The sequence below is a fragment of the Mirounga angustirostris genome, unplaced genomic scaffold, assembly GCF_029215605.1.
Source record: "Mirounga angustirostris isolate CCGP_5_RB_7025 unplaced genomic scaffold, mMirAng1.0.hap1 SCAF_2, whole genome shotgun sequence".
Classification (NCBI taxonomy): domain Eukaryota; kingdom Metazoa; phylum Chordata; class Mammalia; order Carnivora; family Phocidae; genus Mirounga; species Mirounga angustirostris.
This window is the reverse complement of record NW_026991710.1, coordinates 56711127-56726507: the sequence shown is the minus strand read 5'-3', so window position 1 is coordinate 56726507 and position 15381 is coordinate 56711127. Positions and strand designations below refer to the sequence as shown.

Here is a 15381-nt window from a genome sequence, read left to right as displayed (position 1 = left end):
TCCATGTTTATATAACATTCAAATAAGATAATTGAATATATATTAATATAGGATACAGGATGTTTAATTTCTGTAATTAGAAAAAAAATGACTTTGAAATTTCTTAACATCTCTGGGAGAAAAAAACCTAAAGTTCCAGAACTTTTGTGTAAGAACACTTGCAATGCCTTTCCAGTCAAGAAGTGGAAAGTGTCATTACTTTAGAGAATCATGGAAGTCATGAAGGAAATGATGGGAGGGTAAGAAATAACGGGCAGAATTTGGAATGTGGCTATGATTTCCAGGAGCAGAGTGTTCACACTACTTCAAATGTGGTTATTTATCTGAGTGGTTCCGACACTGAACAGTCACAGATTTGATGGACTTTTCATCAACATTCAACATCAATGCTCCCTGAGGTAGAACTAGCTTTTAGAAGGGAAAAGTCTACAGAGAATCAATTTTTTGTCCATTTCTGAAATTGTGATATGAGTTAGTCCCCACCTCTAACTGAGATGAATAAACCTTTCCCCTCCTTAGAAAAGAGACTCTCCTGCAGAGCACAGTATACATCTCTGCTCAGCTCTGATCCATGGAGCATTACCCTGAGATCCAGCAGCCTCCAGTTAGGAAAACACAACTCTGCTTGGCAGAGAGGCAGCTGTGGCTTCCACATAATAGAATGGAAGAGGGTTGCGACATTACCCCCGGTTCTGACTCTCTGGGTCTCATGTGTAAGTTGTCTAATGCATATTAAATACAGCTTCTGAGTAACCCGTGTAACAAACCCTTGGGAATAAAGTTCCAAAATCCTGTGTCATAAACTAGCTCGATACTCTAGTAAGTTTCTTTCCTTAGTTGCTCCACTAAGCTTCCCCAGAATTAGAAGTAAGAGGCCACAGCAATTGTACTGTAAATATAGACCTGTGGGAGGGGCAGCCTCTGTAGCCAGCAAATACCCTTCCCAATTTCTAATGTCATTCTTAACACAAAGATATGCAGAGAGTCTCCCTAATGAAGGATGTCAGGAATTTTTTTTTCCCCTGTAAATTTTGATCAAAAGGGAAATGAGCTAAATAGAAGACACAGCACTGCACTGAAATTAAGCATATAGAACTCTGGAACCCAACTGCCTAGGTGTGAATCCAAACTCTGCTACTTATATGTTGTGTGACCTGACACAAGTTAATTAACCTCTCTGTGTCTTAAGTTCCTCACATGAAAAATAGGGTGATGATGATCAATTATCATAGCTAAAATACAAGGTTTAAATTCGTTTAAAAACTGCCAGCCCTTACTAGCAAAACCTGCCTAGCTTCTAAATAAGAAAGTGCTCACGGATATTGGCCCTGAGAGCCCTTTGTATGTTGAAAATACATAAGGTAGGAAAGAAAAAAGCCAAAAGTTCTGCATGTGTTACTTCAGTGAATTCAGTAGCTTTGGTAATGAGAATATAAAGGTGTACCTTTCTGGGAAACAGCCAATAACAGAACAGGGGAAAATAATGAAACCTCTTTAGTCTCACTTTAATACCTGGGGGAGAAAACATCAGAAAATCAACTTACATTACAGATGAATAGATTATGATTCTAAGTAATAAATAACCTAGTTTCATCATAAGAGAGAACCTGGAGAAAAATGAGAGAGGGTGACAGGGAAGCAGGAAATGAGGGAGAGAGAAAAACTGTCAAATTAATCCAATCACCTTTGTCAGAACAGAAGGCCTGTAGATCAAAGCCAAGTTAATGCCTCTAATCTGCCTTGATTTTTTTCTTTAATTCTGCCCTCTGGTTAGAATGTGTTTTGGGGGTTTTGGGGGGGGCTTGGGGGTTTTTTCCCCCCGGAGTAGCTGTAGAATTTCTTGGAGGGCCGTACATAAGTGTGGTTATCTATGACCAGCATCCACCTGCAGGGTGACAATGTCATAATCTGCAATAGACCCAGTGCCCCCAAATCCCCAGTGCTGACAAGAAGGAAGGCAAACATGTGGCAGGAATGCTGCCATTCCCACTCCCACCACCAGCACCCACAGCATACATCACATCCATTCCTGCTGAGACTAAACTTGACCTCAGAGCAGTCACTATCCACCAATCAAAGATGGTGTGTGAGAGGACACCTCTCCAATGACACCTACCTGGCTAGAGAGTCAACTCTCAGTGTGCCTGTCATGTCACTTTGGCCCCAATCTCTGCATCCAACCCATCTCCCACAACAACTCAGAAATGTTGGTGACAGAAGAACATACCTGCTCGATTTTGCACCAAGCTCAGCCAGGAACCTCAGTGTCACAAGCAAGCTCAGAGGTGTTCACTGCTGCTATCACAGTTCATCTGCTAAACTCTGTCCCAGAACGTGGGCATAGGCAAGAACAGAAACCTACCCTGGCCCCCATCCAGGAATGAATTCAGGTATTTCCCAAGAATGACCAGAACAGAATTTTGTAATTATAATTTTGTAAATAGAATTTTGTGATTATGGGTAGGAGGACATGACTCTCTCTTCCCTAGAAGAACTGACCTTTAGAGGACAGAATTAACTTAGTTCTCAGGAGAGAATCAAGGAACCTCCACAAGGCGCTCATTTTCTAGCCAAAAGTCTGCATGATGCCTTAAAACTTATTAACTCTTCAAGTACACAAAAACATAACCACGGATATACATAATAACCAGAATTAACAAAGAAAGTGGACATGGTTTGGATAGTGGGAGGCAGTTCTGTTTATAAGGAAGCCACGAACAAGCCAAGCCATCTCAAACTCGTTGAAAGTAACACATTTTTTACAGAAATTGATTTGGGGAAATACAAGCTTCTTCCAGAATACCCAAGTGTTCTTTCTGGTGTCCAGGAGGAAAAAGGCATTAAGTAGAAATTTGAAGTATATAAAAAGAATGATTCATGTGAAGGTGTTTTCTGATTTATTTCAAGTTGTTCCCCTTGCCCTCCAATTATATATTTTAATGTTAGGAAAAAAGACTTTTGTTGACTTTAGATCAAAGCGTAACTATTTCTAAGCAATGTGTTTATTAATCTTAATCTTAACTAGACTATAATTAAGATTCATCTTAACTAGATTATACCAGATATCATTTGTGAAACATTTCTTGCTATCACTATCTGAATGCCAATCAAGGACAATCACCTGCCTGTCTACCTGTCACCTACATATCTACCAAAACACCAAAGTGGGAGAATCCCCTGGTATCATGAGTTGAAACCAGGGCTTATAGAGAGATAGGAGCTAGATAGATTTGTCCAAATATCAGAAATAAATTATACACAGAAGAGCTAGAACTCAGATATTAAAAGAAAATTTGATCAAAATGGGGACTATGAATTACTCTATGCATATCATACTTCTGAAAAAAAAAAAAGTTCTGTTCACTCAGATAGGAAATCAGTAAGTTGAGAACTCTAGTACATTCCATGTGGATAGTAAAGAAGCAGGCAGGAGACTATCCTTTTGAAGGTTATAAAAGAGAAGGTCTGAGACCTCTAAAAACTCAACTTCTGATATTTGGTGAGATCCCATGGGACGGTCAATGATAGAAATATAGGCTGCTCTTTACAAAAGAGTAATCTAATAACAAGCATATGGCTAAAATTAAAAATTCAAAGAGGTAATGAATTGAAAATGGATAATGCCAGAAACCAAAATTAGTAAGTTAGAAAGTAAACTTCACAAACTTAAAAATTAAAATTAAAACATGTTTTACCCATCATGTTAGCAAAGATTTGAATTGTTAGGTATCCAAAGAAATAGCATTTTCTGCCTTGTTAGTTGATACAACCTTTTTAAAGTGTAAGTTAGCAATATCAATTAAAAATCAAAATATTCTGGGTTTGGACCCAGATCTTCCACTTCTAGAAATTAATCTGGAACAAAGAGATGGACCCAAGAGTATCTGTGGCACCATTATTTTTAAACTTGGAAGCAGCCAAATGTCAATCAATAAAGAAACAATTAATTGGAGGAAGGAAGAAGGGAGGGAGGGAGGGAGGGAGGGAGGAAGGAAGGAAGGAAGGAAGGAAGGAAGGAAGGAAGGAAGGAAGGAAGGAAGGAAGGAATTAGAGAACAGACTTGCTCATCTTCAGATCTTTTTTCATCTTTCCTATCTGATATAGTCTTTTCTCTCCTTTCTAACTCTGACTCAATTTCCAAGGCCCAGCTGAAAATTCTATCTTTTCCAATAACCTGTATTAACCATTCACAGAAATGTGAATCTCTCCTATATTCAAACTATAACAATACTTTGTATGAATTATCATTTAGGCACCAGCAAATATATAGCCTCGTCATTATTATCTAACCTTTGGTGATGTGACCTCTCTCCAACTAATCACCAAGCTTCTGGAGGACAGGGTCTGTCTATGTATTTTCCTTAAAGACCAACACAGTACTATGCACTTAATCGTCCCTTGAAATATTAAATGAATGAATTAGATGCGGATGAATAAACCTTGGACATCTTCAAGTACACAAAAACATAACCACAGGCAAAAGGAAGCTTACATTAAGAGCTCTGAAATGGAAAATATCTAAGTTTGCAAACTGTCCTTATTCCATCCTTCCCCTTAATCCATCTTTGGGGGCGCCTGGGTGGCTCAGTCGTTAAGCGTCTGCCTTCAGCTCAGGTCATGATCTCAGGGTCCTGGAATCGAGCCCCACATGGGGCTCCCTGCTCGGCAGGAAGCCTGCTTCTCCCTCTCCCACTCCCTCTGCTTGTGTTCCCTCTCTCACTGTGTCTCTCTCTGTCAAATAAATAAAATCTTTAAAAAAAAAAATCCATCTTTGGATTAGCTGCACAGTGACCAAAATACAGTCACCATTTCCTATTGAGTAAGCCACAAATAAAAGAATGTACACTTCAAGTAAGCTATTTTCCTCTGTTAGATGCAATCTCTTCCTACCCTGAGGGACCACAACATTTAATCTGCATTTCTATTAAGACATTTAATATCCTAATAAAATAAAATTTTAAAATAAATAAATAAAATCTTAAAAAAAATAGAAAAAAAAAAGAGACATTTAATATCCACTACTTTGTGGGTTTTCTTTCCATTGCTATACTTTGTCTTTACATCTTTACTAAGCCAACCACCTGGTTCTTCACTTACCTAAACTATTCTTGGTGCCTACCTTGTGCACAGTGAAGTTACACAAAAAAGAATGGATAAAAGAATGAGTAAGAAAATGAATGGAAAAATACATAATATATATTCTGCCCCAGTGTCTCACAAAAAATCTTTCTTTGCTTCTTTCCTCTGCTTCCCAGAGGCTTAGCAATGCTTGAAGTATAGTTCTACGTTCTCATTTTGATTACTTAATTAATACTTATTAGTTTTTAGTGTGTGAATCACTATGTTACTTGTTGAAAGTACACAAAATATTTTTAAGATAAGGTCCTTGTCCTCAAGGGACAATGGGAAAAATTCTATCAATAAAAACGGAATGTGCAATTACTAATGTTTTTGAGTGGTTACGCTGTACCAGGCACTGTGTTCAGTGCCCTTCACTTATTATATTATTTGTTTTACACAAAAATATGAAATATCTACTGTTATCAATCTCTTGTATTACTCATATTATAGACAGGGAAACTGAGTATTTAAGAGACTAAAGGACTTCCCCAAGATCACACAACTAGTAAGTGATATAACCTCTAACCTGCTTGTGTTATTTCCAAGCCCATTTTTTAGCCACCACTCTCCAAAAGATGATCTCATTAAAAAAAAAAAAAAAAAAAAAAGAGCCATATGAACGATGCAGACAGTTAATGTACTGGATTTCAGGAGAGGCAGAAATCATAATGGCATATGAAATAGTCCTAAAGTAAATTAACTGAACATTTGGTTCATTATCCACCAAAAGGCAATTTGTGAATGTGCCTTTTGTTTTTGGTCTGGAAAACATCCCACTGTGGCCACCCTACAGGCTACCAAAAAAAATTTTTTTTAATAGAAATAATGATCATAATGAACAATTCATACTGAGCATGACAAGTTTACATGCAAATTCCCTTCTGTGGGTGAAACGAATACTTACAGATTTTGTGTTTTCTCCTTGGCAAAATTCACCATCTGGTAAAGTCTTAGCTCTCAAACCAAAGTATAAAAAGAAATAACTAGGGCACCTGGGTGGCTAAGTCAGTTAAGTGTCCAACTCTTGATTTCAGCTCAGGTCATGATCTCAGAGCTGTGGGATCAAGTCTCCCGTTGGGCTCTGTTCTCAGCAGGGAGTCTGCTTGACAGTCTCTCTCTCCCTCTTCCTCTGCCCCTCCCCACCTCTCTCGAATAAATAAATCTTTTTTAAAAATAAAAAAATAAATAAATATTTCTTTAACTTATCAATGTGCTATCACCAACTGGTTTACATTTTAAGTATTCATTTCTCTCCATGCTGAGTTAAATGTCTGTAAATCAACACTACAGTTGCTAAAACTTCCACAATTTATCTAATTATTAGACCACTGTAGTACTCTAAAAAATACTTAAATGTATATATAAAAATCATCAAACTTCAATTTCACACTCATAACTGTAAGAAATGAGAAATCGCCAAATAAAGTTACATATATATAAATCTTTAAAACATACACATGCATTATAGTGGCTGTTACTCTTGCCTACTCAACACCCCTATTCTATTTTCTGATAACAGCATCCCACTTTCCTTTGCAGAACCATTTTTATACTTAGAAGTTCAATGAGAATGAATCATTCCCTATGACCCAGGTCTGGAGAATGAGAATATCACAAATCTTGGCCACAACAATTAATTTTTGAGAGGATACTTTACCTAATCCAGGCCAATCAGAGTAAATAAGTGTCAGTCTTTTGTTGGAACTTCCAGAAAATAAATTTTCACTTTATGCTAAGGTGCTAAGAAGGTAATAAAAGCTTTGAGTGCAGATGGCATCTTGCAACTCAAAGGGAAGAGTGTGTGAGAGTAAAGTAAACATGGAAGAACTCAGAACCAAGGCAGAGACAGGTTCCTGATGCCATTATTTGAGCACCTAGATCCAGCCATGCCTGAAGTCAGATACTTCTCAATCATATATGACAATTCCCTTTTAACTTAAAGTAATCTAAGACAATTTTTTTTGTCACTTGCAACCAAAAGAGTCCTGATATATACATGTTTGTGATTCTATTTTAATGGGCTAGAGTAGAAGTAACTCGTAGTAGTCATCCACAAATTATCCTCTTCAAATTAAATGTATCAAAGAATCTGTTTTTATAGAATCCAGGTTTTCTTGGAGTGTTCTATACAACGCATCTAGACTTTATCCATGCCTCAACCTACCTCTACCTCAATAAATCCAGAAAATGACTATTGACTTACATGCTGGCAAGCTCTAGACAGGTAAATTAGATGGTTACTTTTTCTGTTCAATTAGCTAAGAAATTGAAACAGCCAAATAGCATTCATTAAGATGGATAATTTTTTAAATACTTAGGTATCCATGTATTAATAAGCCCCCACACATTAAAAGCTGTCAATTATCACAATTTTCCTTAATATGCCATGACATTATTATTCAGCTATAGAAAGTCAACAGTGCTAGGAGGCTGTATTTCAGAATACTACCAAACTATCTTACTTAGAAGCAGAGTAAGTTCAATTTCAGCTAGCAAAAGGTGAGAAGAACCAGAGTTTGCTGAGACATTTTTGGAAAATATCTGTGTCCTTAGCCTTTCTTCTTCAAAATAATCAGAAAAATAATTTACCTAGAGTTTACATTACAAAAATGTTATCAGGATCCAAGTAGTATCTATAAGATATTCAAAATTCTTTAGAACAAAAAGGTGGTAGCCCTTACATTCCCCAACTTATTCTGTCTTGCTCCTTTATAATTTCTGCCAACATAGTGAGTTGAAAAAATTAAAACAAGCTCCCTGTCAGTGTTAATATGTGTTTTTTAAATGGTGCGAAGCCATTTCCAAAGAAGTAGTCTCAGTGATGGTCTTAGCAGTCAAATAAATTTATTTTATCTATGAAATTCCAGACTTTGGTCTGCCAAGTCTTTTATTAATTATTCCAATTATATTAATTATATTATCAATATTATTTCAATATTTCAAGAATCTCTACCAGAAAGACATAAAATTCCAATCGTCATTTTGGGTTTTAGCATCCTCAGTAGTGACCTAAAACCAAGTCACTGTTATGGACTGAACTGTGTACCCCAAAATTTATATACCGAAATCCTAACCCCCATTGTGATAGTATCTGGAGATGGGGCTTTGGGAGGTAATTAGGTTTAGATGAGGTCATGAGGGTGGGGCCCTCATGATAGGATTAGTGCCCTTATAAGAAGAAATACCAGAGACCTTGCTTCCTCTTTCTCTCCACCATGTGAAGACACAATGAGAGGGCTTCCACCTGCAAGCCAGGGCACTGATCAGGGAACCAAATCACCTGGCACCTTGATCTTGGACTTCTCAGCCTCCAGAATTGTGAGAAATAAATTCCTATTGTTTAAGCCACCCAGGATATGCCATATTTTGTTATGGCAGCCCTCGCGGATTAATACAATAACTAAACTACCTAATGGTGAAACTCAACTTCTTGACTTTTTTCTGGACTTGACTTTACTATCATTTGCCCTATTTCATTTAACCCAGGTGTGCATGGTATTCATGAGTCTTTGCGGGGAAGATGGGCTCAGAGAAACAGTAATAACCAATTTCCCTGAGTCTTCTCCAGTTACATACCACAAGACTTGCATGCCCACTAATAAATCCAACTGCTAAGTGTTTGTTGGGTCTCCAAGGGATATTTCACACATATTCATCCTTGCGGCTCCAGCCCCACCGTTGATGACCTCTGTCTGCAAAAGCACCTGGGAAGGTACTACATTATAGACAGTCACCAGGGCACAGTGTGGCAATGTCAATACCCTGCCAAGGAATTCAGCTCCCAAAGCTCCCAAAGTTCCCAAGGACTCAATCCCTGAGATGCCAAATCAACACAGTGGTAAAAAAAAAAAGGGGGGGGGAGGGCAGGTGATCAAGAAATCTGGATGAAATACCATGACAGACAGACAATGTGGATTTGGTAAGTCAGTACAGAGTTCAAAGTGTTATTCAATCCCTGCTTAAGTCCTAAATTATGTCTTTTGACTCCCACCAGATATGAGGAAATTTCCAGAAGAAAAGTAAGGACTCAAGCAAGGAAGAGGAATTCCTAGGATCATGTCCATCTACTCACATTTAACTACCAGGGTATTAAACTTACAAGTTACCTAATGCCTTACGTATCTGAGTAAGAATTAACTTCTGGTTCTTGCCTTTAGATTTTTTCTAATCTTTTGTTCAGATCAAATCACTTTCCCCAAAGAGCTGACTATACCCAGACTTTCCTTCAGTCAACCAATAAATTCTTGCCTATTTAATCCAGTTATAATTGGGCTTCTAGCACTCTCAACCCAAAGGCTTACTGATTTACATAGTACATACAGAAAAAACACCAGAAGGACATGCCAAATGTTAACAATTATTATCCCTAAACGATGGAATTATAGAAATTGACAAATTTTCTAAAATTAACATTAATGTCATTATTATAAGAAAAATAAACCAATTAAGGTATCTTTAATTGCTAACTTGAGGATAGGCATGTCAAATTAGTGCCAAACACTTCCTTACAATAGTTGAAACTGCAGAATCTCGATTATCTTTCTAACCAATGTCCAAAACAAACAAAGCCCTCCAGCACTGCCTTTATTGCTGCCTAGGGCCTCTAACAGCCAATTCTGAACCATGTAACAGGAGTGGCCATGGTTCTGAAAGCTAGCAGACTGAGCAGCCACACATATCTAAAGATAATCCCATGGGTACAGAAGAATGGGGACAGTGGGGAGGGGCTTCATGTAGGTAGCATGGAAAGTTAAGATGCTTTCTGGAAATAGGAACTTAACCATTAATTAAGATGGCAAAGAATAGGACTACCCAGCAACCTCTTCCTAAAAGACCTCTAAGTTCCTAATGCATGTCACAACTCTCATCTCCATTTTCCTTTCATTTCTTTACTCCCTACTTCACTTCTCTTTGTTCTGCCAGAGCTGTCCATGAAAAGGTTTATATGATGAATCACTCTGCTTAAGAGTGAACACATCAGCAGTTTCTCCAGGTTCAACTCAGAACAATTATCAGCACAATTTATACCCTGAGGTTTCTAAAGTCAGACCTAATTTTCATCAACATTAGGAAATCTTCAGGATTCCCAAAATGAACTCTACAGGCTTGCTCAAGTGCAACTACTTTCTATACAAAGTAGCTAAATTTATTGTTCCAAAATTAGTGTCACAACCACCATACTAATGTTGCCATTAGATGCCTCCACGAGCAAAGAAGACATCCTCCCTCCTGCACACTCTCTTTCAAAATGCGTCAGAATATAAAGACACCAAGCCTTAAAGAATCTTTAGAAAGTCTGACTTTATCCCCCCATTGCCAAAATTCTATCCATCCTTCCTGGATAGCAATAATGAGAAAATGTGACGCAAAATATAATCCCATTTCGGGACACCTGGGTGGCAAAGTCGGTTAAGCGTCTGCCTTTGGCTCAGGTCATGATCCCAGGGTCCTGGGATCGAGCCCCTCATCAGGCTCCCTGCTCAGCGGGAAGTGTTTCTCCCTCTCCCTCTGCCTGCCACTCCCCCTGCTTGTGTTCCTGCTCTCTCTCTGTCAAATAAATAAATAAAATCTTTATATATATATATATGTGTATATACATATATATATATGTGTATATACATATATATGTATATACACATATATATATATAACTCCATTTCAAAAGGGGAGGGGGGAATGCACAAATCAAGGAAACATTATATAGGTGCTGGTTCTTTCTAAAGAAAAAATGGTCTCATTTCCCATAGATACATCAGTGCTCAAAAGATTTTGATAAAACTCTGAACATAATACAGAAATGTCCATAAGCTCCTACAATAAGCTTTTCTACCTTATTTAAGTCTGCTCTGAGTAGAGGATCCAAAATTAGTGGCAGTGAGCCCCAACCTCTCTTAATTACATTTTCAGTGAAGAAAAAATTATTTAACAGATCCTCCAACACTATCCACTTGGCATTTCTAGTTTCAGTGTTTTCAGACAACATAATTCTTCATTTACCTTGTCTTATCTTCCCAAAAGACTATAGCAGGGAAGCCAACAAGCAACACATGTCCACCGGCCAGCAATGACCTCAAAATCACACCAGAATCTCAAAGACCACTTGTAAAACCTGAGTTCAACTCCTTCAAAAATGCAATATGAATGACAAGAGCCTAATTAATATAAACAACTAAGTTTTCATGCTGTTTCATTAAGCACTTTCCCAAAATATCAATAGGAATTCGCTAAATCATCTTCAATAAATAATAAAATGGAATCAGCTTAGTTTTTAGAACTCTTTTAGAATAGAGGAGCACCATTTGTCATATCAATAAACTTCCTTTTAAGTTATCCACATAGCTATACTACACAAAGCTATCTGATGACAAACAGATGAGAGTGTGTATATGGGCTGGCTAGGGACTCTTGTCTCCTATGAAGGTGTGCTATGAACAATCTCTGTACTTCACAGAGTAATATCAATAAAAGTAAAGGAATCGCCCTTTTCAACACAGTACGTTTTTGCTATAATTTTCCCATCCAACATTTCTTAATCCCTTCCATAAAGAACCTATACATAACACTTTGAGTCATCTGGAGATAACCTCAGTTATCGGGGGAAGTAAATGAGTGTCACTTCAAAAGAGATTTATTATTAACAGCTTCCTGTTTATAAAGGACAGGCAGAGAATTTAGTCACTTCTAAAGCTTGTGGTGATGTGTAAGGCATGCCTATTCCTTAATTGGATGCAGAATTTCCAATTAATTAAATATCAATCATAAAACTTAGAGTTCCTTTGCCTTCCTAGACCACTCCTTCTTTCAATCAATCACAAATTAATTTAAGCTGGTTTAGAAATAACATTTGTCGATTTATCACACTTTTTAAGAACAACATAAGCTCAAATCTGTCTTTCCTAGAATTATGCTCATTAAATGCTTTAGTATCCTTCTAAAGCAGAGATTAGGCATTCACCTAAAAACTGCCCAAATCCCTCTGCTGCCTTACTTATGTGGGAAAAAGCCACTAGCAAACTGGGATCACTGGAATTCAGATACAGAGGGATATAAAGAATGAGACAGGGAACTCCTACTAAGGCAAGAGAAGGTGCTCTGGGCCTGAAAAGCAAGAAAAGTCAAAGTACACATGCCAAAGCCAGCAAATACAAACAGCAAACCTAAAGGGATCAGAAGGAAGAATCAAGGTCAAGTTACCAAGTCAGTAGGTCCTAAAGGTGAAGGCAAATATTAAATATAAATACTAAAGTTGTCTAATGATGTGAAAATGAACTAAAGAGGGAGGGTTGTTTGGGGGCATGATGGGGAAGTGTTCTCAATGAATTTTAGGAAGGACTCACATAAGATACTAAAGACCCTCTAAGCCTTTGCTATTATGTTCGCATACTCCCTCAATTTGATCAGTGAAATGTCTTCAGCAGCTGGTTCTCACAACTTCAGGAGAAACGGATCTTTATAGCCTTTGGAGCAGTCATTGTTCAGATGGGGCTCTGTACGTGCTCTCCTGTCCAGTGATAGCACAGGGAATTTACTTCTCAAGACAACATGACCCTCAATAAACAATAATCATGGGTGGAGTCATGGATTCAGGATTATAAGACCCAGATCCTGTGCTCAGCTCCAGTTCCATCTGAGCAAATCCCCCTTTACCCTCTGACTCAGCTTCCTCATCTGGCTGATGTATAATAACAAGCAGAAGAATGAAGAGATTACAAGGCACATCCATGGATGGTGGAACTGAATTCTGCTCTTCTGGCTTAGAAAAATCTATTCAGAAATATGAGACGGTGCTATTACATTAAATGACCTACTAATGTACTATTCATTCTGTCACTTTTGATCTCATCTTTCCTTTGAGAAAGAGTACCAGCAAATTTTCAAAAGCAAAGACTGAAAAAGCTGCATTTGGCATTTTGGGGAGGGGAAAAAAAAAACAATCCTTAGCAATATTCTCACCCTTTATTTCCCCTATTATTTAGTCAAAGATGTGTAGTAAGCACTCACTAAGAGTATTTAGATACCAGCTACATAAAGGAGTTGCAAAGATGAATGAGGATATTTACTCTTCCTTTTTCAATCAACCGTGGCAACAGAAATAAACCTCAGCAAGTGACCCAAAGTTGGTAAAGGCACAGAACCAACTCCAGAGACCTAAGTCAGCACTAAATACTTAAGATGATTAAGACTTCACTGAAAGAAGCAAAAAGCATGTGAATAAGGATGGGGATTTCCAAAGACAGAGAGGGAAAGGCATGCACGATGGTTCACAGATAAAAAGAATATGTGGTGAAAAGAACTAAGCTATGTCCAAGGGTGACTGACTGCAGTGAATGTGAGAATTTTATGTACAGTTCTACTGACAACCATCTACTTTGTCTCTTCAAGTAGTGTCTGTCTTCAAAACAAATACACAATCAGCAACCCAAGAGAAACCCAATAAATATTTAACAACACTGGTTATCTCTGAGCTGCATGCAAAATATGCACACGTTAAGACTGCTGGACCCTAAGATATGCTCACCCAGTCTCTACTCTTGCCCAAGACAGATTTTAGGAAGTACGATTCTCTATTACAGTCGAACAAAATTCGTGTTAAAATAAAACGTGTAAATCAGTCCTTAACCAGGTTTCTAAAAAAAGTCTTAGTTTTTCAAAACAAGAGCCCAAATATTTTTACAGATTCCATTGTTGGTTTACATAAAAATAAATTATAGTTATTAAATAAACTCTGAACTTCTGCCTTGTATACTCAAAAAAAAAAAAATCTGGCTAATGCCCAGTTCTTATAATGTTATATTAATCTGATCCTACTTTAAAACACATCCAAAAATGCCACCATGTAGTTACTTGTGATCTCAGCTAAATCAATCCCCTAAAAAGGATTCTGAAAGTCAATTCCTAATTATTTTTTTCCTGGCCACTAATATAAAATAGGCCTGAACATTAAAAATTTCCTTATTTGGATATTAAATCAATTGATACTAAATTTTCTCCTACAGAGTGTTTCATCCAAGTCATATAGATGGTTATGCATAAGGATTCATTTCAGAAGCATCAACAACAATTAAAATATTTCTGAAATGTTTGTTTGGTAAGTCACACCATGAATGACAATTGGTTAATTTGCCTCTGAAACTGGAATGTTCTGAGTTGAGTCAAAAAAAATGCATCCTTCACATGCTGAAATCAAGCTCACTTCAGAAGTGAGTTTCTTTCCTACCTTGAATCTAGTCCTATTTCAAATGATCAAAGACTTTGAGAACAATCAGTTGACTTACAATCTTATTTGGGATATAATCACATATAAGCAAACAGGGCTATACAACTACTGCAGTCTTTTCCTCCAAAATTTCTACTTCTATCCTCCAATATCACAAGGTTCCATTCTTCTTCTGTCAACTGACCACTTGCAAGCTCCTTCAAAAGATAGTTACTGAGATGGGGTTTACTGAGGGGTCTTCAGCTTGCTTTCTATTTTTTGTGGCCAAGTGGTTTAAACTGTATTATTCACATTAGTTTGGGGCACTTGATTGGAAATATGACTTAATAAGGACATCCATCAGTAAATAGCACCTACCAGGAACATATATTAATCTCTTTTAAGAAAGACTTCTGTGGGGCGCCTGGGTGGCTCAGTAAGTTAACTGTCTGCCTTTGGCTCAGGTCATGATCTCAGGGTCCTGGGATCCAGCCCCACACAGGGCTCCCTGCTCAGTGGGAAGCCTGCTTCTCCCTCCCCCACTCCCCCTGCTTGTGTTCCCTCTCTCGCTGTGACTCTCTCTGTCAAATAAATAAATAAATAAATTTTTTTTTAAAGATTTTATTTATTTATTTGAGAAAGAGAGAATGAGAGAGAGAAAGCACATGAGAGGGGGGCTGGGTGAGAGGGAGAAGGAGGCTCCCCGCCGAGCAGGGAGCCCGATGCGGGACTCGATCCCGGGACTCCAGGATCATGACCTGAGCCAAAGGCAGTGGCTTAACCAACTGAGCCACCCAGGCGCCCCATAAATAAATAAAATCTTAAAAAAAAAAAAAAAAAACCCATGCTCTGCATCTCAAAAACATATCTGGCGGTTGACTTGAACTCTTTGAAAGTGAGAGATGTTAAAATCTTGATAACAATGTTTCTTTTTTTCTGTAAAGTTACCAAGCACTATATATTATCAAATGCCTTCCAATGAGTGTTAAAATTTTCCTACACTAAGCCTGGGATTGAGCTATTATTCCTTTACTTTTCAACAAGCCATCCATTCTATTCCTTTT

The 15381-nt window shown here is 37.7% G+C and overlaps 1 protein-coding gene and 1 pseudogene across 7 annotated transcripts in view; one reads left to right on the top strand and one right to left on the bottom strand.

Annotated features, from left to right (window-relative positions):
• Positions 1-15381, bottom strand: part of SLC4A4 (solute carrier family 4 member 4) — a 351609-nt gene that overhangs the window by 212886 nt on the left and 123342 nt on the right. The window lies entirely within an intron of this gene.
• LOC123847715 (dihydrofolate reductase-like) lies at positions 2457-2896 on the top strand (annotated as a pseudogene).